The sequence below is a fragment of the Balaenoptera acutorostrata genome, chromosome 8, assembly GCF_949987535.1.
Source record: "Balaenoptera acutorostrata chromosome 8, mBalAcu1.1, whole genome shotgun sequence".
Classification (NCBI taxonomy): domain Eukaryota; kingdom Metazoa; phylum Chordata; class Mammalia; order Artiodactyla; family Balaenopteridae; genus Balaenoptera; species Balaenoptera acutorostrata.
This window is the reverse complement of record NC_080071.1, coordinates 55,545,833-55,568,691: the sequence shown is the minus strand read 5'-3', so window position 1 is coordinate 55,568,691 and position 22,859 is coordinate 55,545,833. Positions and strand designations below refer to the sequence as shown.

General features: G+C 41.8%; 1 protein-coding gene across 5 annotated transcripts in view; it reads left to right on the top strand.

The window, feature by feature from the left end:
- Positions 1-5,087: 5,087 nt before the first annotated feature.
- HECW2 (HECT, C2 and WW domain containing E3 ubiquitin protein ligase 2) overlaps positions 5,088-22,859 on the top strand; it is a 434,057-nt gene continuing 416,285 nt past the window's right edge. For 4 of the 5 annotated variants that reach the window (XM_057550884.1, XM_057550885.1, XM_057550880.1 and 1 more), the window contains exon 1: positions 5,813-5,951. The gene's annotated coding sequence lies outside the window, so the exon portion shown is untranslated. Of the gene's footprint in view, positions 5,152-5,812; positions 5,952-22,859 lie in introns of those variants that run through there. The other variant, XM_057550882.1, reaches the window with a different exon arrangement.

Here is a 22,859-nt window from a genome sequence, read left to right as displayed (position 1 = left end):
AACCTTCCTCAACTTAATGGTAACCTTGAACCTATCTAACCACACCCTTAAATGTTATCTTTTCCCTGGCTGAATTTTACTGGGGCTTTGTCAAAGCTTTTATAAATCCCATCTTTTACTGTTTGGAATATAAAAGCAGTCAGGTTTTCCACCTCTGTGAAGACTGAAATTTCTAGACTTTCTGTAATCTCTCATTTATTTTTGAAAACTGGTTACTTCTTTCCTCAACTCGTATCTTTTTTGTGATAGTTTGCCATATGCAACCAGTAGTCTCTATCACTTACTAATTGATTCTTTCCAATCACTTATCTTACTGCTGCTGACTCAGTGGCTCAATATGTTATGTGGTAACGGTAACATTTTACTAATTGTTTTGCCACTGCATACTATTTTCACCATCTTTCTAGCTTCCAAGGTTAGTTTTTTGCTACTTGCTACTGAACTCCTAAGTAAATGCCACATATTTTAGGTTTTAATTATAGAAATACCCTATTTCAAGGTATTAATTTCCATCGTAGTCAGGATCATCTATTTATTTATTTATTTATTTTTGGCTGCATCGGGTCTTAGTTGTGGCACGCGGGATCTTCGTTGAGGCGTGCAGGATCTTTCCCTGCGGTGCATGGGCTTCTCTCTAGTTGTGGTGTGCGGGTTTTCTCTCTAGTTGAGGAGCGCGAGCTCAGTAGCTGTGGAGTGTGGGCTTAGCTGCCCCACGACATGTGGGAACCTAGCTCCCCGACCAGGAATCGAACCCACGTCCCCTGCATTGGAAGGCAGATTCTTTTCCACTGGACCACCAGGGAAGTCCCTAGTCAGGATCATTAATACTGGCTGCTGTAACCAATAAGTAGCTTAACACTGTATTTCTTGCTCTCATCACAGTCTTATATCAGTTAGCTTTCCTCCAAGTGATGGCTCAGGGATGCAGGCTCCTTCCATCTTGGGATGACACCATTTCAACAGGTGGCCTCTGTGGTATCCAGTGAAGGTGAAGAGAAGGAAAGAAGTCACATTGGATTTTTAACTCCACTGCTAGAAGTGATACCCATCATTGCTGCTTAAATTCTATTTGCCAGAAGTAGTCACACAGCTATCCTAAATGCAAAAGAGACTGGAAAACATATAGGAACATATGGATATTGTAAACACTAACATTTTCTGCCACAACTTATTATTTGACCTCTCCTTCCCTATTCCATCAGAATATAAGCTTCACAAGGGCAGGGATTTTTTTTCTGTTCCCTTTACTTCTGTATCCTTAACACTTAGAAGAATGCCTGGCTCATAGTAAATGGTTATTAAATATTTACTTAGAGAATATGTGACAAGGAGAATCCAGGGCTTCTTACCATTGCTAGTGAGTGAGAAATTGGAAGAAAATAAGAAAGGATTCCAAGCAACCACAACAGATACCATGAAATGTATGCACTAAAGCTCAGGCATATTATTCACTGAACCTCTTCCCTCCCACAAGGCATTTTAAACAGAGTTCTAATGAGAATGTTTATATAGTTTATCAATTCCATACCAGACCATAAACAAGAACTTAAAGTGAGACAAGAAAGATTATGAAGAAAAGAAAAGGTTATAGGAAAAATATGGGGTTCAAAGGAAAAAGTTACTTTTAAAGTACAACGGCAACAATGAAAACTATAGGAGCCTGAGGCCATTTAGTGTAGAGGCAAAAACATTTACGCCTAGATAGGTCCTAAGGGTATCACTGAATCATAGCATAGTAAATAAATTACAGCCACTATGAAAATGATGAATCAATTAGGTTTGGTATACTTTCTTTCAAAAGACAGAAAAGTTGTTATACATTTAAGAAATTTTCTTTTTTTGTGTGTTCAAATGGACATTCTTCAGTCGTGCCCTAAATTCCCTAGTTGTAACTAGTCATTCATTTCTCTATGATGGTTGATAGATGAACTAGGACAGTAATGGATGTCTCAACTATTATTGTGCTTAGTTATTTCTTCCATTGGAAGCTCCCACTCCCTGAATGCTACACTGATTAGACAACATTCAGAGTATCAGGTTCAATAGGGGATAGATCCACATTTTGTGGAGTCTGAAGATTACACAATACAGAGGCTTCTTTAAGAAAAAAACCCACAAGTATAAAAGAAGGTACAAAAAGTATTTATTTAGAATAAAAATCACAACCAATTACAAATTTAAAAATTCACAAGAACCAGACATCACCAAATTCAGAAAAATATCTTGATGTTTTAAATTAATTAACTGCCTAGTATACCTTTAACAATACTTTTTCCTACATCTTTTGGCTGCATACTCTTTGATTTCTTCTTCATATGAAAATGATTTTTTTACATTTTGTTCTATAGAGTTAATAGATAGTTCAGTCTTTCCACTAGTGGAGTTGATGGAAATTTATTTTTATTATTGGTAGTTTAGAAGAGTTTCTTTCCAGTCTACAACTCATTATTGGGAAAGTTACATACATTTTTTAAGATAGTGGTCAAATTTGGGAAAATCTGTACCAAATTTCTTTTACATATACAGAATAAGATGTGGGAGGATTTTCCAATTCTAGTTCTGGATCCATACATTTCAAACATTACCCCATTGCCTACATGCTTCTGTGCTGGGTCCCAAAGCATTCATTTGCTGATTGGTCTCTGGCCATCCACCTTCGTGTCACGATACCAAGTGACCCAGGTGACAGTAGGCCTTCAAGCAGTCAGAATAGATGCTACTGTTCCAATGGGCTGTAATGCCCATGAACCACATGAATTTTTTGCGTTTAACTAACTCAGCTTCCCCTTAGCCAGATCCCCAAAATGCCAGCAATCACTTCAGTGCTTCTGGACACAAGGAAAATTATGACTGAAGGGAAGTTAGAGTACACAGAGACAGCAATCTTTTAAGATGAAAATATTTTACTTCCAAAACTTTTACAGAAACATAATACCACATGAATATACTTCTAGGACCCCTCTTGTGGTGCTGGAAGAGGCTTGAATTTTAAGTTTCCTGGAATCTGCCCTTGGGTTTAGATTTGAATGCTGTGCTTCAGGAGACACACACCTTTGAGGTGCTCAAAGGTGAACACGTTCACAGAAAGGAGGTAATGGAGGATGATGAAGGGTCAGGACTCTCTGCCTTATGATAAACAGCTAAGGGCCATGCAGAGATCTTGGAAGAGAAAATTCAAGGGGTTCCCAAGTCTGTCTTTAGTTCCTGTAGTCCTGTGAAGTGAAAGAAGTATTTCAACTCAATATAAGGAATCACTACCTAATGTTAGGCCAGTTTCAATGTAGAATTGACCAGCTAATGAAATACTGAGTTTTCTTCACAGGAACAGCTCAGGAAGAGGCTAAATGAGGACCAGTCAGGGATCCTGTGAAGGGGAGGCCCCAGTTTGGGGAGTGGTAGTGACAGGGATGGGGAGTGTGGTATGAAAAGAACCTAACCTTTACACACTTTTGCAAGTCTGAGATTTTAAGATGACTTTGCTAATTAACCTTATTTGAAGCCTCAGCCTCATGTTTAATGCCTGTACATAGAGAGTTTTAAAGATAGATGGGACTGCTTTTAAGGTGAGGGAAAAAGGTTTTGTTTTTGTTTTTTTAAACCTAAGGGCAGCAAGAATGATCCATTTTAGCTCTATTTATTTTTATGCTTTTTTGTTTAAAGCCAGATTGTAAGACAGCGCTTAATCAACACAGGAGGTTAAGGGTTGCAGTTGTGGGGCTGCTGAGCCTACAGCAAGTTGTAGAAAGAGAACATCATGTGGGATCTTTCGGGATCCCTACTCTTCCAGCAAGTACAAGAATAGGACCATTTTTTTTCTTTTGTGTGTGTGTGGTGGTGGGGGGGGGCATGGGGGGTTGTTCATCAATTCATTGGAGTAGCCTAGCAATGATGCCTGGGATGGAAAGATCCAGAGGAATAATGAGTCAGGGCTTTTTGTGACATGTGACAGAACACAACTGAAACTGCCTTGAGGAAAGGAGGGGCATTTTTGCCTTCGGGGGTAGAGTTCACTTCAGATATGTTTGCCTCCTAAGTCTCAAAAGATATCATCCCCTCTGCCACAGTTTTCCTTCTCTTTAAGTTGACTTGACTTCATTTACAGGCATTGGTGGTACTTATCACTGGCTTATATCCTTCCAAATAAGTTATTCTAGTTTGAAGGGCTTCTTTTTCTGAACTGATTCAGCAAAAGCCCCAGATTGAGTTCCTGAACCAATATGCCCATCCCAGAACCAATCACTGTGGTCTGGAACATGAAGACTGGCCAGTTCTGGGGAGTGAGGGCGGGAGGTGTCAGTATCCTGGAACCGCAAAGACTCGTGGGCAAGGGGGAAGGGGTAGTTCCCAAAGGAAAAATGAATAGCTGTTATCAGAGAAATGGATAATACTTAAAGTACATACTCAAAAAACCGTAAATAAGGATATCCATTATTTGTGGAAAAAATGTTTTGGGACTTTCTTCCTATGGTTGTAGTTAAACTGTAAAATCAAGTAAATCTTTCCCTTATCCAGATAGATACCACGCATAGGGGGTAATCGTCTTATATGTCAGCGTTTTTACTCTTTCCCCTAAGTGGGAGTGAGTCAATGAAGATGCTACAAAAGAAGTAAACAGAAAGCTGAAAGTATTAATACGGTAATTTTTAATTTGAGTGCCCTCTTTAGGCAAAGTAGCTGGGAGGGCGTTCAATAATCCATTTTTAATCGTGACCACACCCCGTGTAGGTGACCTGAGTATTACCGTCTTGCCCTTGCAGTTGGGGAAACCGAGGCATGACACTCCTCCATTCAGCCTTCCGGGGGGATTTAGGAAGACTCCAGCCTGCCTGACCTCAGAGGGTCTTCTTCCTCCGCGGCGCCTCTCGGAACCCTCATGTCCTTCGGCGTCGCAGAAGGAGAGCAGCTCGGGCTCCGCCGCAGCCTCGGCATTCGTCCTTCGCCCAGCTGCATCCGCCCCGCTCTCCCACACCTTCCCCGGGAAGGTCCAACTGGCCAAGGTCTGGCAGTCCCTCCCGTCCTCTCCCCTCACCCCTCCCGCCTCCCCCACTCTGGTCCCTGACGTGCAGGAAGCCCCCAGCCCAGCGCCCCGCAGGGAGGTGCGGGCAGATGCCGCCCGAGCGTCCAGCGGGAGGGGCGCCGACGCCGCGGGAGGTGAGCGGCCCGCACCCTTCGCCCCCCGAGGGCCAGGGCGGGCACCGGGCACGCTGGGCCCGAGGAAGGTGGCAGCGCGAGGGAGGCCGGGCGAGCCCGCGGGGAGCGGCGAGAGAGGGCGACGCAGGCGGGCCGGCGCGCGGCTCGCGGGCGACGCCTGGAGAGCGAGCGGCGGGGAGCCAGGCGCTGCGGGGCCGCTCGGGGACGCGCCGCGCCCGGGCCGCCGAGCTCGCCCGTAAACCCACTCCGGACGCCCAGACCCCTGGCGCCCTCCCGAGCGCGGGCGGGAGATATGGCTTCGCGCGTCCCCGCCGCTGCCGCCGCCGCCGCCGCTGCTGCTGACTCGACAGAATCGGCGGGCCGCGCGGGGGGCGCGGCGTAACCCGGGGGTGGGCGGCGGCGGCGCGGAGCCGCCCGGGGAGCTCCGGGCGTCGTTGGGAGCGAAGGAGGATGCCAGCACAAAGGCGAGCCGAGACCCAGCCCGCTGCGGAAGGCGGCGGGAAGAGCCGCTGAGGGGCGCGCCGGGCGCGCTCGGCTCTGCGCTGCGTCTCTCGTCGCTGCCTCGGAGTCGCCGGGTCGGAGACTGCCGCGCAGGGTCCCTCGGTCCCGTGGCAGCGGCCGCCGCAGCCGGGAGCTGCATGCTACGCGCGGCGGCGCCCCCGGTCGCCTGCTTTCCCCGCGGCGCGCGCGGGCCGGCCGGAGGGCGCCGGGGCCGCGGGTTCGGGCGACTGCGGGGGCGCCCTGCCGCCCGGCGGCCCCGTCCCCACCCGCAGTCGGCAGCAGCGGGTGCCGAGCCCCAGGTGAGTACGCGGCCCTGGCCCGGCCCTCGCGCCGCAGGTACCGGACAGCGGGAGGCGGCTTTGTTTTCCTTCCTCTCGCCCCGGCGCGGTCATTCATTTGACATTTCGGCTTCCGCTGCCCAGAGACGCGGGTGAGAGGCACTGGGACGTGTTTCAAGGTTTGGTTCTCCCGGGGAGCTGAGACTCTTGGGTCCATCTGAGCGTCACTTGAGGGAGCGGAGGCTTCATTTCCTTTCTGGTTTGGAACGTGTTGTGAACATCCTCTGCGGGGGCTTGGGGCCTGGAGGAAACTGGGGCTGCAGATTTAGACGTAGACGTTTCCGAGGACGTGTAACTGCAGAGGTCTGGCTCTTCCATGCCTTGTGTTTTCCGCTGTTAGCAGAGCTCAGGTGTTTTTCCTTGATTATTATTATTAATTTAGGAACATCTTTACAGGTAAATTTATTTCTTTTAGAGTTGGAAGTCTTTGGAGACAATACAGAGAGCTCACAGAGTTACAGGGGATCAATCGATATTAAACTTGGAGAAGGCAAGCGTCAGCAATCCTCGTAGGTAGAGGTGAACGGTAGGCAAACTTCCCCGGGGGCCTTTAGCCTTCCCAGTTCGGTTTCTGCTTTCACTGTCCTAGAGTCAAGCAAACTCTGAATTCTTATTGTACGTATGCCTTTGTCAAAGTGTGAAACGTGTCTTTTTTTGAATAGTTTTCTAGTTTGTCATTTGGAAGAAAAAGATTTTAATGTAATTATTAGAGTCCTCTATTAGACCTGGTGAAATTTCATGTTTTCATTTGTCTCATAAGTATGATTTTCATTTTACTATTTCTCCTGTTCCCTCAAGGGCTCATTTCTTCTGTTGCCTAGAGAGAGCTCCACCCGCCCCCCCTCCAACAGATGGCTGTGTGTTCTGAGAGGTTATCTTTAAAATGACACTCACATTACCTGTAAACAAAAAGGATCAGTTATTAGGCTTATCTTTGGAGTTATTAAAGCAAGAAGCCTAATCTGGATGGGGATATTATTAATGGTGTGAAAATCTGGAGTTTGCTAATCTGTTTGGGCATCAGAAGATTCCTGCAGGGATTGTTTATATAGTGTGGGAGACAGATGGCATCCCTAGCAGACAAGAGAAGCCTAGCATAAAGGGTCATTGTATTCTTCCGAAATTATCCACTTCACTGTTGGGAGATGGGGTCAGGTGGGGGAAGACATAATTTTCATCTCCCAAAGGAGGCTTTATAACCTTATCATCCAGCAGCCTAACCAGTTAGTTTCTTCTTTCTTTGAACATTTAAAAAGTCATTATTGAGCTGTTTGTTTTGATTATTCCTTCGGCCCATTTTGGCCTCAATTGTGGTTATGTGAAGCAGTTTAAACAGTTATATTAAGAAAAATGTCTTTGAATTTAAGATTATCGTACCACTGGGAAAACAGCAGTTCTTGTATACAAATGGCCCCTTGGACTCATAGTGTCTCCTAGCTGGAAGGACTTTAGTCCCATCTGCATGAATTCAAAAGGAGTTTCTTCTACCATCTCCGTGACAGGTGGTTCCCTGGCTCCCAGCATTTGTCATGAGACTCTCAGCTATGGGTAGTACTCTACTTTTATAAGGCTTAACAGCCTAAGACATTTGCTTTATCAATGCCTCCATCTCAGCATTGAACAGCCTTGGGCAGTGAATCTTTTTGAATGACTGTGGAGTCCAGTGAAGAAATCAGTCATTCTGAACATTTGAGATAAGCCAGCTGGAGCTTTTCTGCTCCTACCACCATTATAGATTCTTTATGTGCTGTAGGTTCCAACTAGATTGCAAAATTGGTCTCCCCTCTGGATGCATGTGAGGGAAAATATTCCAGTAAATTAATAGTCACTAACCACAGGACTAAATTTAATGAAGAACATGAGCAATGTTTGGCCCCCCTGAACAGGAAGTACGGGGTAAAAGTAAGCATTGGCTCTGTTTAACGTGGGAACTGTGATCTTGAGGGAAAAAAAAAAACATATTTTCTTACTTTTTTCACATCCTTCTGCACCACTGATCTCAGCAAAAGGCAAGGAAACCAAGGTTGTTACCTGTAGCTGAGGACAGGTGCCATAGCCATTTCTTCTGGATGAATGTGTACTGCTGGAGAGGTAGCTTTCGGGCTCTGCCCAGTTTCGGCGTGTGCCTTGGCATCAACAAAAGGGTCTAACATTCAAATTCAGATTGTTAAATCTGCGGTTGGTATCTGTGTACCTTCTCACCAGGTTGCTTCCTTTCTTGTGAAGTATTCCTTTATGAGAAACCCGAGGCACCAGGCCTGGGCTTACTGGGCACCTGGCCTGCATCCACATTCTAGTGTGTTGCTGCTTGCTTTCTTGAGTAAAAATGGAACCAGTTTTGCACGAATAGGGAATGGCAGGGTGGAGTGAAAACATTTCCAGCTCCATTGTGGAAAGCCAGGCCTGGCCTGAAAGAGAGAGGACTATATTTGAAGTTCGGTTGATGTAGCAGAGGCAGAATTGCTTCTTTACACACAGGATGCCTTTTGTGTGGGAAAATGTATGAGGGAGTAGAAGGGTGACTACACCCTCTGGTTAGCCTGCAGTAGTCCTGGTTTTTTCCTGTTGACCTATCTGAATTATCAAATGCATCCCCTTTCACATTTAAAAGTGCCCTGGTTTGGATGATAAATTATGTGGTCACCCTAGATATTAAGGAATCTTCATTATTTTCTTCACCACCCTCTCCTGACTTCAAATTTTGAGTCTGGCCTTGTTTCAGTCTTTAATTTGTTAAATGCAAAGGTAAGAAAGGTAAAAAAAAACCCAAAAAATGCATAAGGAAAAAAGAAATAGCAAGGAAGACAAAAGACTGACGTAATTGGTTGTTGTCATCTATTTATACATATAAGAAATAAAATACTTTTTTCCTTGACATATTAAGTGTCTTCTCTGGCTCTGAGCCCAGGTTATTATTGTCTTCGAGCACAATAAGAATGAATACCTGTTTACCTAGGGCTGGCATGAATTGGGACAATGCCTATGATCCGGGAGAGCAGCTTCAACAAAATTCTGTTTGCAGACTTGATGGGTGCATGGCTTTTGCAGATATGAATGAAAGTTTCAAGATCTAGTGTTTGGTCAAGTTCTTGGAATTTACTGAGAGACCAAAACACATGTGTCGTTGTGAAGACTTGACTCCACATTCTCCTAGTTTCCAAGCCCTCTGGGCCACGAGGATAATAGAAGAGCCTTTGTTTTCTGCCCTCTCTTTTGACTAGAGTCTTGGGTTTGGGTCTCAGTTTTTCAGACAAAGGGCTTGCAGAGAAGAATGTGGTGTGCCCACTCATCACGTGAACATTCTCATAGGGGCTGGAGATTGTGCAGGTGACCTGGTGGGGATTTGAGTTCTAAAGCTAGATATATGAAGCTTGTGGCATGTACTTCAACAATGGCTGTGCTCCTTGGCTAAAGAATTGCCTGTTTGAAAGAGTTCATTTGCAGTGCTGGCCAGTAGGTGTTACAATTAATTATGGCTGTCACTTTTTCCACACCCACTCCACTAAAATCCTCAAAAGCTTGGTCGGCATGCTTGAATAAGAAGAAATGTATGTATCTTCTTTATGAGTAGGATAACCATGTAGTTATTTTTGCTCAGATAAGGACACTTTTGAGAGTAAAAGGGGATACTAACTGCAAGGGGCACCAGATCAAACAGTATAAACTGGGCTATCCCAGGAAAATTACGATGGATGGTTGTCTTAACTATTACCTAAGTCATTAGCTTTTATATGAGGAGTACCCATATGATGGAAAAATGTCCTTAGCTGCTTCTAGATTTGTTCAACATATGTCTAATGTGTGCATGCATATATGTGTATATGTATATATACAAATCATATATCTATAGATATGTGTATTGCGGGGTTGAAATTAACTACTTACGAAGACCTAGTCATTTGGAAAATTGTGACTTTCATCATTTTTTTCATGGGTTGACTTTTAAACTAAAAAAAAAGCCCAGCCTTTCCAAACTTTAAATCATCTTCTGACCTTGTGTAGTTCTCTTGCTTAAATCATTTGATAGTTCTCCATTTTCTGTTTAATTCTCAAAGTAATATCCACAGACAGATTGGTGGTTAAAAAGGAAAAGCAGTGAAAAAATTTCACTTATTCATTCATTCATTCAACTACTATTTATTAAGCACCTTCCATGAATCTAGGTGCTGAATGAATAAAACTGCCCTTGTGAAGTTTTCATTCAGTTGGGAGTGGAGGGGTAGGAATGGGAGATGCACAATAAACCAAATGAATAAGTAAATTATATAGCATGGTAGAAGGGGATAAGTGCTTTGGAAGAAAGAAAGTAGAACGGGATAAATGTAGTTGAGTAGCCCTCATGAAGAAAGAGACCTTAAGCAAAGACTTAAAGGAAGTGACAGAAGTTACTCATACAGATACCTGAGGGGGAGTGTTCCAGGCAGAGGGAACAGCCAGTGCGAAGGCCTGAAGGTGAGAATGTGTTTGGATGTGTTCAAAGTTTAGCAAGAAGACCAACACAAGGGGGTGGGGTGATGGGGGGGACTTCTAAATGTGAATCAGAAAGATGGTGTAGGAGTGGCAGAGCATGTAGGACCCTGAGATGTGAGAGTAATTATAATTTCAGCAGAGATCCCATTATGTTCTTAAAAGTTATTATGGTATGAAAAATTGTGTTCATGCTATGAAGACTGCACTGGTCAATATAGCTTACATTTCACAAGCACTTCATCATGGTGCACTTCATCTTGGTTAATATACTTTTTATGTCATTTGCTTATTGTTTATTTGTTAATGTAGCATAGTTTGTTGTTGCTGGTCTTAAATTGTATCTCCATTTCACAAAAATAGATCAGTGGCTCAAAAGTGGTTCATTGCAGTGTGAAAATAGTGATGAAAATAGTAATGTAAATGCTGCAGTTCAGAATGTCATAAACACACTTACAGAACCGAATCCCATTCCAAATATAAAATGTGTACCTGTATGTATAAAAACAAGGACGTTTGTGAGAGTGATGTTTTCAAAACAGTAGCTGAAATGGAAAAGTGCATATGGAAGTATGATGATGACTATCTCAAAACTGCTTTTTATTGGGCTTGCCATCCATTCCCTCCTAGTCCCCAGTCATTGCCTGTTATGAAACTTTGTCTGTGAAGCCATGGATGTCTTGGTGTCATTTTCAAACAAAGCACAGTGGCTTCCTTGTTGTACTATTGAAGTTTCACAGGGCAAGTACCCAATAATGTTTTCCATTACAAAATTAATGTATTATACTGCTAACGGTAGGTAAGAGATTAAAACTCTAGTAGCTTCATTAAAGGATCTTTGTAACAAAAGTAAGTATAAGTCATTTTATTGAAGAGACACCTGGAAAATCAGCTGGAAAGTTAAAGACAAACATTATCCTTAGAGAGAAACCAGAAGTTATTGACAGAATTCCTTTGTCAAATGACACGGTTGACTGTTGCATAGTATCAGTGGAATAGGGAAGAGCGATTACTATCAAGTGCACGCTGGCAGATATTTCACTTTATGGTTGGATGAAACCACCGATGTCATGCAGAGAATGAATCAGCTTTTGGCATTTGTTCAGGGAGGAGCACTTGGTGATGCTTTGTTCATTTATCACTGAAAACTCGTGCTATAGGGGAAGAGATTTTTCTTTTGGTTAACCATTATATATGAGACTGGAAAAGTCCTCAGGAGGCAGGACTGACAGAGCATAAGTTTCATGTACAGATAAGAAGGTGATGGGTTCATGAAGAAAAGAAGTTGTACCTCGAAGCCAATCCACGTGCTCTTCCATTCACAGCGAAGATGTAGCACCTTCTGATCTTGAGGAAGTAACTAAAAGAAAGTGAAAACTGGGTACAGCCAAATTGCGGCCCCTGAGTATCTGCATGTGCTGTGCAAAGTGATGGGCAGGGAGTATAAGGCTGCTTCTCTGTGCTGATGTACCCTGGCTGTTGAGGGGAAAGGTGCTCATATGGTATTTTATCTGTGGTGTAAGATATCTGTGGAGCAAGAAAAATATTTCTTCATGACACGGATTAGAAATGATTTCTCTTGTATCAAGTGGCATGCCTCAGTACTATACTCTGCCCACAGGGAACCATGTCAAGGACAGGGAGGGAAGGAAGAATTGTTAACAAATAAAACAATCTGCCACAGTCATAGGACTGAGACATTTTTTTCATTAGAGAGAGTCGGAGGTCCACATTGACCATAAAGAGTAGAGGAGGCTAAAAAAAAAAAAGAGTTGAGGAGGTAATATATTCAGTAATGGACAGTCCTTTAAATCAGAAGCATAATACCTCTCAGTGACCTATTGGAAGAATAAGAGCACAAAGGAATAGAACTTAGATCCAATAAAGTTGATGCAGAGAGAGTACAAGTGTATACTTAATATTTGAGAGCATGTAGAGAACCACAGTGGGAGGAACCCAGACTTTTAGGATTTTGTGTTAAGATACTGGCTGGCCAGGAGTATAGGTAAAAGGAGGTGGAGAAGTCTGACAATTGGACATGACTTTTCTTATACTTTTTCCTTAGGCTTGGCTTCATTTCAGACAAATGGACTTGATACTCGAGGGTTTTCAGAACAAGATCTGTATTGCCTCCAACCTAACCTAGAAAAAATATAAATGTTCTCTAGTGGTCTAGGATTCTTTGCATAGGACTCCTCTCCTTCCTTCCCTCCTCTCTCCCTCTCTCTTCCCTTCCCTCCCTTCTTCTCTCCTTCTTTTCTCCCCTCCCTGCCTCCCTCTCTTCTTTTGTTCTTTCCCTCTTTAAGCTATTGAGTCGGCATCTTTAAACTAGAAGATACTTTGAGAGCTCATCCCTTCTCTGTCCATGTCTTTTAGCAGATATATGTGCTATCCAGGGCAAGAGGGATAAGGACCTCTAGGGAAGTTCTGTTCCTTGTTCAGCTAACCCACTCTAATGTGGAATATCCAGTTATAGCACACATTTAAATTTTAACCCTCATCCTTCAATAAAGGTCCATTTCTTGGGGAGTTCCCTGGTGGCCTAGTGGTTAGGATTCTGGGCTTTCACTGCTGTGGCCTGGGTTCAATCCCTGGTTGGGGAACTGAGATCCCACAAGCCTCAGGTGAGGCCAAAAAAAAAAAAAAAAAAAAGAAAAAAAAAAGATCCATTTCTCTCTTTTTTTTTGGACTTTAATAAAGATGGAGTCATTGTCTTTTGTCTAATAACTCTTCTGTAGTGATGGCCATTATTTCATACTAGGACAGAAGTCATTCATTCATTATTCATTGAACAAACATTGAGAGTCTTATATGTGCCAGGCTCTGTGCTGAGTGATAGGTATAAAAGAGGTCAGTATTCAGACATGGGCCTAACCAGATAAAACAGAAAATTGGGGCTTCCCTGGTGGCGCAGTGGTTGAGAATCTGCCTGCTAATGCAGGGGACACGGGTTCGAGCCCTGGTCTGGGAAGATCCCACATGCCACGGAGCAGCTGGGCCCGTGAGCCACAACTACTGAGCCTGCGCGTCTGGAGCCTGTGCCCCGCAACGGGAGGGGCCGCAATAGTGAAAGGCCCGCGCACCGCGATGAAGAGCGGTCCCCACACCGCGATGAAGAGTGGCCCCCACTTGCCGCAACTAGAGAAAGCCCTCGCACGAACCGAAGACCCAACACAGCCAAAAATAAATAAATAAATAAATAAAGTAGCTATAAAATTAAAAAAAAAAAAAACAGAAAATTGAATTAGGATATAGGCAATGGCAATAGAAATATGAATAAACAAGTAAATATGTAATTGCAAAGCAAATGTGGCAGAAATGTAAATGTAAACATTTTTACATTAGGGTGGTGGTATTTTGGCTACTTTTATATTAACTTCTGAACTGTATGATCTTCTGAATGTAATTTTGAAATATTTTGTGAGTAAAAAGTGAAGAAAACATAGTTGGAAGTGTGGTAAGTGCTTTGTAGAGGAGGACCTTGATAGAGAAGGAAGTATAACTGAGACTTCCTTTACATGGGGTGCTCAGGGAAGACCTGGAGTGTAAGTCATCAGTTGCCTATGTGAGAGGGATGAGGATAATTTGGACAGGGCTCAGAGAAGAGTCGCAAAGATGATTGACGACAGAGTTGAAAATAAGACCTTCGAGAGCCGTCTCAAAGAACCGGGGGTGTAGAGCAGCCATGGAATTTAACCCGATGCAATGACTTAGGCTCTCTTTTTCTTCCGTTTATACACATCCACTTCTACATGTTCACATTCTCTTCACTCATTTCTCATGGTCAACATCAGGCAAGGCACGTGATTCAGGTTAGAATTCCGTGTTAGAGGAAAATTGAAATTTTGTTCTGCAGTTGAGGAAAAATTGGAAAGGACCTGAGAGGCAAACTAGTTCAGCCTTTGTATGAAGAAATATCTTTTTAAAAAAAATTTAATTTAATTTAATTTTTTAAATTAATTTATTTATTTTTGGCTGTGTTGGGTCTTCGTTTCTGTGCAAGGGCTTTCCCTAGTAGCGGCAAGCTGGGACCACTCTTCCTCGCGGTGTGCGGGCCTCTCATTGTGGAGCACAAGCTCCAGACGCGCAGGCTCAGTAGTTGTGGCTCACGGGCCCAGTTGCTCCGCGGCATGTGGGATCTTCCCAGAGCAGGGCTCGAACCCGTGTCCCCTGCATTGGCAGGCAGATTCTCAACCACTGCGCCACCAGGGAAGCCCAAGAAATATCTTTTTAAGGTTGTTAACGGTGGTCATCCAGTTCTTGGGAGATCGTTTCCATGCTTCCTCCACCTAGAACGGGGCGGTGGTAAGTGGAGCTCTCTGGTTTACTTCCAGTAGGCAGGTCCTCTTTCCATTCATTCCATAAATACCCCAGACTCATCTCCACCTCAGCACTTTTACCTCAGGAACACTTCCCACCTGGAATGCCCAACCATTCTACCTGCTTTTCTGTGTGTCATTTAAAAGTGGTGCTTTTCATCATTTTCCCCCCATCTTACTCTTATGAAGAATATGGCATTTCTAGAACTAAATGTAGCTTCCTTTGTCATGATTGGCAATAAGATTGGGGTAGAGTGAGTATCCTAATCTGGGAGGGGATTGAGGGCAGTGTGTTTAGTTTGATACCTTCCCCCCACATGCTAATATGCCCCACTGTTGGGAATCCCTATCTTATAGCAATTAAGATCTTAATCATCTGCTGCTTTGGGTGGTGCACTACTTATTTTGTTTGCTATTAGTGTTTTTGCCAACTAGACTTTAAGTACTCTGAAGATATGGAAACTTGGCTGATACCTCTGTATAATGCCCAGTATTGATCATGAAGTGAATACATATACGATGATCAATGCCTCATGGCTGAAGGAACCACGTGTTTCTTTTTCATGGACCATTATGAAAGGCTATTATTTATATAAATCAGATATTAAGTTGGCACAGATGCTAAAAGATTAATATTTTTGAAGTTTTAAAATGGCAGAAAGTCAAGTCTTGGAGGTCTGATTCATTGAGATAATTCCCATATCAGAAACCTCCTTCTTCCTTTGTAAGCCTTTTAACTCCTTGCTATTCAAAGTGTAGTCTACAGACCAGTGGCATCAGCATCACCCGGAAGCCAGACCTACTGAGTCAGAATCTGCATTTTAACAAGATCCTCAGATATGTTCTATACACAGTAAAGTTTGAGAAGCATTTTATTTTTAACACAAAATTCAGAAATTTAGGAGGAGCATTTATCTTCAAAGAGAAGTGAGTCTGGAAATGAAGATTTCATTGGTCTGTGGATGGAGATCCTCAGTGCTTTCTGTCGTGTTGGCCTGGAATTAACACTGCTTCTTGCCAGACCAGAATTATGTAGGAGTGCCCCAGGGTAATTTAAGTAAGTGAGTGGTACAGATGTTAGACGTGATGGTGATTACAGGAAGTTGAAGCAGTTTGGAGTGAGAAACTAGGAGAGCTTGGCAAAGGTAGAGGAACGTGGCCATGCAACCTGAAACCAAATATAAGGGAAAAGGTCTTCCCTTTATGATTAGAAACAACTTCTAACTCTCTGGATTTGGACTCGGTTCTCATACTCCAACCCCTCCAGAGCCAGCAGGACACAAGGGAAACTGGCTTAAAGTGCTGTGCATGCAAACCTTGTGGAGTGGTGAGGATCGTGGAGAGGCATTCTTCATCAGAGGGGAAGGAGGTGTCACCACTCAGGTCATCCAGTTGTTGCCACATGGGAATTTGGGTTCAGCATGGCCAAATCGTCAGATTTTTCAAATGAAGCTAAAAATATAAGTTTGTACATAAAACATCTCTTGGGTATAGTATGTTGGTAATTACAATGTTTTTAGAATGGCTCAGGCCAAACAAAATTCATATGCTGCCTGCATCTGTTTTGTAACCCCTGTTCTGGAACAACAAAACATATGTGGTGGTGTGAATACCTGGCTTTTTTAGTGCAGGGCACCAAACACAGGGAGAGGCCTTTTGGTCCTGGTAAGGACCATTTTGGATCTTTACTAAGTAAAAGAAATAAAAAGACATAAAAGAAGGGAGCTGCACTTGCTTTGATGACCTGATTTAAAATATGTCTGAAGAACCTCAGTAACTAATGGTGTTTGAAGGAAAGAGTTAGATGCCTAAAGGCATAAAATTTTGGCCCTGTAAAATCTGAAGGGGAAGTAAGCATGGAGTTGGGTCCAGGGTGAGGAAATGAGGTCATGGAAATTTCTTGGCACTCCCAAGCTAGGATCACACAGTGCAACAGAGCTGGGAGGCTGGACCACAGCTTGGAACTTACTGTGCTTGGAGAGAAGTGTGACTGGAGATAGAATTCGAGTTAATTTACCTTTAGCATCTGGTTGTTGAATTTAGGTGGTGGCTAATATTTATTTATTTAAAAAAAGTTTTAAACATACTTAAAAAAATATGTATTTATTTATGGCTGCGTTGGGTCTTCGTTGCTGCGTGTGGGCTTTCCCTAGTTGCGGCGAGTGAGGGCTACTCTTCCTTGCAGTGCGTGGGCTTCTCATTGCGGTGGCTTCTCTTGTTGCAGAGCACGGGCTCTAGGCTCGCGGGCTTCAGTAGTTGTGGCACGTGGCCTCAGTAGTTGTGGCTCACAGGCTCTAGAGTGCAGCCTCAGTTGTTGTGGTGCATGGGCTTAGTTGCTCTGCGGCATGTGGGATCTTCCCGGACCAGGGATCAAACCCATGTCCCCTGCATTGGCAGGTGGATTCTTAACCACTACGCCACCAGCGAAGTCCTGGCTAATATTTAAAGTTTGCTGGAATTGAGTTTTCTATTAAAGTTTGTCATGGTAAAATTAGCATTTTATATATTTTGAGAGTGAAAACTAGGTAAAGGAATCAAAATTCTTTCCAAAGATTTATTATTGATTATACTTCTTGTTAAAAGTTAAATTCCTTAAAGATTAGCACTGTTTATTATTTATCTTTACATTATTATCATCTTTACATCCACCACAGTCTGGGTCAGTGATCTGTACTGATTATAAGACAGAATATAGTTTATTTTCTATCTTGGTGAGTCATTCTGTAGGTATTCATTTTCCTCACTGATTTAAAAAAATAATGGCTTTGTTGAGATATAATTCACATACCATAAAATCCATCATCTTAAAGTGTACAGTGTAGTGGGTTTTAGTATATTTACAAAGTTGTGCAACCATCACCACCCTGTAATTTCAGAACCTTTTTATCACCCTCAAAAGAAGTCCAGTGCCCTTACAGCCACTCATCTCCCCTGCCTACAGCCCCTGGCGACCATCACTCTAGTTTCTGTCGCTATAGATTTGCCTCTTGTAGACATTTCATAAAAGTGGAATTATATAATATGTAGCCTTTTGTGACTAGCATCTTTCACTTAGCATAATGTTTTCAAAGTTTATCCATATTGTAGCATGCGTTAGCATGCCATTCTTTTGTATAGCCAAATAAAATTTTATTGTAAATATACCACATTTTGTTTATCCATTCATCAGTTGATGGACATTTGAGATGTTCTCAGTTTTTGGCTATTATGAATAATTCTGCAATGAGCATTTGTGTAAAAGTTTTTGTGTAGATATATGTTTTCAGTCCTCTTGAGTATACACCTAGGAGTGGAATTGCTGGGTCATATGGTAACTCTATGTTTATCATTTTGAGGCTCTGCCAAACAGTTTTCCAAAGTGAGTGCACCATTTTACATTTTACTCAGCAATGTCTGAGGGTTCCAATTTCTCCATATCCTTACCTATGCTTGTTATTGCTTTTCTTTTTGATTTAACCATTCTGGTGGGTATGAATTGGTTATTTCATTGTGGTCTTGATTTGCTTCTCTGTAATGACTCATGATGTTGAGCATCTTTTTGTGTGGTTATTGGCCATTTGTGTATATTTTTTGGAGGTGTGTCTCTTCAGATCCTTTGCTAATTTTAAAATAAGTTTATTTATTTAAAAATTTTTGTGTTGTACAGTTTTTTTTTGTAACTTTCTGGATTCTAGACACTTACGAGACATATGACTTGAAAATATTTCTTCTGTTTTTTGGATTGTCTTTTCACTCTCTTGACGGTGTCATTTGAAGCACAAAAGTTTGTAATTTTGATAAAGCCCAAGTATCTTTTTTTCTCTTTCTTGTGCTTTTGGTGCATCTCTATCCTTATTGATCTCCTAATTGTTCAATCCAATATGGAAAATGGAGCATTGACATCTTTAACTATTGTTGTTAAATTGTCCTTTTCTCCCTGCAACTCTGTCAGTTTCTACTCATGTATTTTGCAGCCCCTTGTAACGTATATGTTTGTAATCATTATGTCTTCCTTTTGAATTGACCCATTTATCTTTATAAAATATTCTTTCTCCCAAGTTACCATTTTTGCCTTAAAGTCTATTTTGTCTGTTGTTGGCATTGTCACTCCATTTCTTTTTTTAGAGGTGTTCCCATGATGTATCTTTTTCCTCCTTTTACTTTTACCCATTTGTGTCTCTGAATCTAAATTGTCTCTTTTAGACAGCATGTAGTTGAATCACTTAAAAATATATTCTGCCAATCTCTGCCTTTTGGTGAGTGTTTAACTAGAATGTTTGATTGGAGTGTTTAATTTATTTACATTTAATGTAATTACTGTTTATTAGATGGATGTATATCTGCCTTGTTTGCTATTGGTTTTCTGTGTGTCTTATGTTTTTTTTGTTCCTCAGTTCCTCCATTACTTGTCTTGCATTAAATATATATGTTTTCTAGTGTGCCATTTAAATTTTCTTGTTGTTGCTTTTCTGGAGAAGATAATTTTCATAGGCCTTTATTCTGTCATTCCTGATAATATTGTTATGATTATTTTTGAGTTATTTTCTTAGTTGTTGCCTGGTTATTGACAGTGAAATTCTTAATTTAAAACAATCTAGTTCAGATCAATTTCGACATCTTTTCAAAAGTATACAAAAACTTTACTTCAATATGGCTTAATTCCTTGCTTTATACATTGTAAGCCCATCATTAACACTTTTATAGTTATTGTCTTACGTAGTTGTTTTTAAATAGAAAAGGGTTGTAAACAAAAATACATTTATACTGTACTTTGCATTTAACTATGTTGTTAGCTTTTCCAATTCTCTTTATTTCTTCATGTGGATTTGAGTTAATATTTAGTGATTTTCCTTTCAGCCTCAAGAACGCCCGTTAGTATTTCTTGTAGGACAGATTTGATAGTGATGGATTCTCTCAGGTTTTGCTAGGCTGGGAATGTCTTAATTTCTTCTTCATTTTTTTTTTTTTTTTTTTTTTTTTTTTTTTTTTTTTTTTTTTTTTTTTTTTATATTTATTTATTTATGGCTGTGTTGGGTCTTCGTTTCTGTGTGAGGGCTTTCTCCAGTTGTGGCAAGTGGGGGCCATTCTTCATTGCAGTGCGCGGGCCTCTCACTATCGTGGCCTCTCCTGTTGCGGAGCACAGGCTCCAGACACGCAGGCTCAGTAATTGTGGCTCGCGGGCCCAGCTGCTCCGCGGCATGTGGGATCTTCCGGGACCAGGGCTCGAACCCGTGTCCCCTGCATTGGCAGGCGGATTCTCAACCACTGCGCCACCAGGGAAGCCCTCTTCTTCATTTTTGAAGGATAATTTTGCTGGCTATAGAAGTCTTGGTTAACTTTTTAAAATTTCACTGATTTGAATGTGTTATTCCAATGCCCTCTGGCCTTCATATTGTCTGATGAGAAATCAACTGTTAATCTTATTGAGAATCCTTTGCTTGTGATGAGACTTTTTCTTGCTGTGTTCAAGTTTCTCTCTGTCTTTTGACATTTTGACTATGATGTGTCTTGGTGTGGATTCTTTTTAGTTATCCTACTTTGAGTTTATTGAACTCCTTGGATGTATAGATTAATGTTTTCATCAAATTTGGGAAGTTTTTGGCCATTATTTCTTCAAATAATGTTTCTTTCCTTTCCTTCTGGAATTCCCAGCGTGCATGGCATGATACAATATCTGTAGTTTCACAGGTCTCTGAGGCTCTGTTAATTTTTCTTCATTCTTTTTCTGTTTCTAAGCCTGAATAATCTTAATCCACATATCTTCAAGTTCACTGATTCTTTCTTCTGCCTATTAAAATCTGCTGTTGAACCCCTCTAGTGAATTTTCCATTTCAGGTATTGTACTTTTCAACACCAGAATTTTAATCTGGTTCTTTTTAAAAATAATTTTTATCTCTATATTGATATTCTTTTTTTAAAATCTTTATTGAATTTATTACAACCTTGCTTCTGTTTTATGTTTTGGTTTTTTGGCCACGAGGCATGTGGGATCTTAGCTCCCTGACCAGGGATCGAACCTGCACCCCCTGCGTTGGAAAGTGAAGTCTTAACCACTGGACCGCCAGGGAAATCCCTATATTGATATTCTTTGGTGAAATAATGTTTTTAAATTCTCCTTTAATTCTTTAGACATGGTTTCCTTTAGTTATTTGAACATAGTTTTAGTATTTTTAAAACTTTGTCTAGTATGCCCCAAATCTGGGCTTCTCAGGGACATATTTTGTTTAACTACTTTATTTCATGTGTGTGGGCCATACTTTCCTGTTTATTTGTGTATGTTTTAAGTTTTTATTGAAAAATGGGCATTTCAAATAATATCATATGGCAACTCTGAAAATCAAATTTTCCTACCTCCCCAAGGTTTGGTGTGTTTGCTCTTTGTTGCTGTTTTTTGTTTATTTACTGACTTTACTGAATAAATTCTGGAAAGTCTACATTCTTGTCACATGTGGCTACTGAATTTTTGCTTGGTTCCCTTAGTGGTCAGTTAATGATTAGACAGAGATTTCCTTAAATGTCTGGAACCAATAAGTATCTCAGTCTTTGCTGAGAGACTCTATGTGCAATTTGGGGCATGCCTTCAACAAGTAGCCAGGCAGTTGACAACTGCGCTGTAGCCTTCATTTCCTGCATGTACAGAGCCTCAAGATCAGCCAGAGCTGAAAGAATGGGGTCTCCTGAGATATTTCTTAGGTATGTGCATAGTGCTGCACGTGAATGTGGTCTTTTCAATCATAAGGAATATGTCAGAGCCTTTCAACTCCTTCTATGGACATTTCGTTCTCCAGATCTCTCTTTTAAGTTTATAAGCCAGCCTCTTTGCTCCAGTTGGTATTGCTGCCATAGACATCTGTATTGTTAAACAATTGCAGCTGAGTGTTTTCAACAAATGCTTTGGGGCTAGAACTTTTTCCATTGAGTGATCTCTGAGTTAGGTCCAATAAACAAAAGCCCTCGGAGTAGGGCTTTTCCAAGTAACTGCCAGGTCAAATAGTGACAATTCACTGGGATAGAGCCATTTTGTGGAACTCTAAACCCATTTTGCTCTCTCCATTGCCTGCTAGAGTACGGGTTTTTTCAGTCACTGTGGCTGTAATGATGCTGATTTTTAAGGGTATTGTGATGCTGGGGAGAGAGTGATTGGAAATAGGGAAAATGAAAATGCCACTAAGCTCACTGTTCTTATTGTGACACAACCTTATTTTGTGCCTTAATCATTCTCATAATGTAGTAAGCCTTTCGTTCATTTTCAAAATTGTGAAAAAGTTGATTTTGACAATTTTTGCCAGTGTTCTCATTGCTTTTATGGAGGATCAGATTTTTGGGGGTCCTTACTTGGCCATTCTGGAAGTGCTTCTCCCTCCTACTGAATTTTACAACTGCCTACTACTCTTGTGATGTTACATTTGATTAGCTTCTTGCTTGCTTGCTTGCTTTCAAGATTTTGAAACGTAATTTTTATTATCTTTTTTCATCTTTGTTATCTCTGTTTTGTTCACCCCTCCCATAGGTACATGCTTTTAAAAAAAAATCCATGCATAGATTGAAGAAGTTAATTGAGGTAAAATACACATAACATAAAAATTTTCCACCTTAAATAACCATTCTTAATTTTATTTATTTATTTATTTATTTATGGCTGTGTTGGGTCTTCGTTTCTGTGCGAGGGCTTTCTTTAGTTGTGGCGAGCGGGGGCCACTCTTCATCGCGGTGCGCGGGCCTCTCACTGTCGCGGCCTCTCTTGTTGCGGAGCACAGGCTCCAGACGCGCAGGCTCAGTAGTTGTGGCTCACGGGCCCAGTTGCTCTGTGGCATGTGGGATCTTCCCAGACCAGGCCTCGAACCCGTGTCCCCTGCATTGGCAGGCAGATTCTCAACCACTGCGCCACCAGGGAAGCCCTAAATAACCATTCTTAAATGTAAAACTCAGTAATGTTGAGTACATTGACATTGTTATGCAAACAATCTCCAGAACTCTTTTCATTTTGAAAAACTGAAAGTCTATACCCATTAAACAAAGCTTCCCATTTCTCCCTCCCCCGCCCACCATCCCCTGACAAGCACCATTCTATTTTCTGTCTATATGAATTTGACTATTCCAGGTA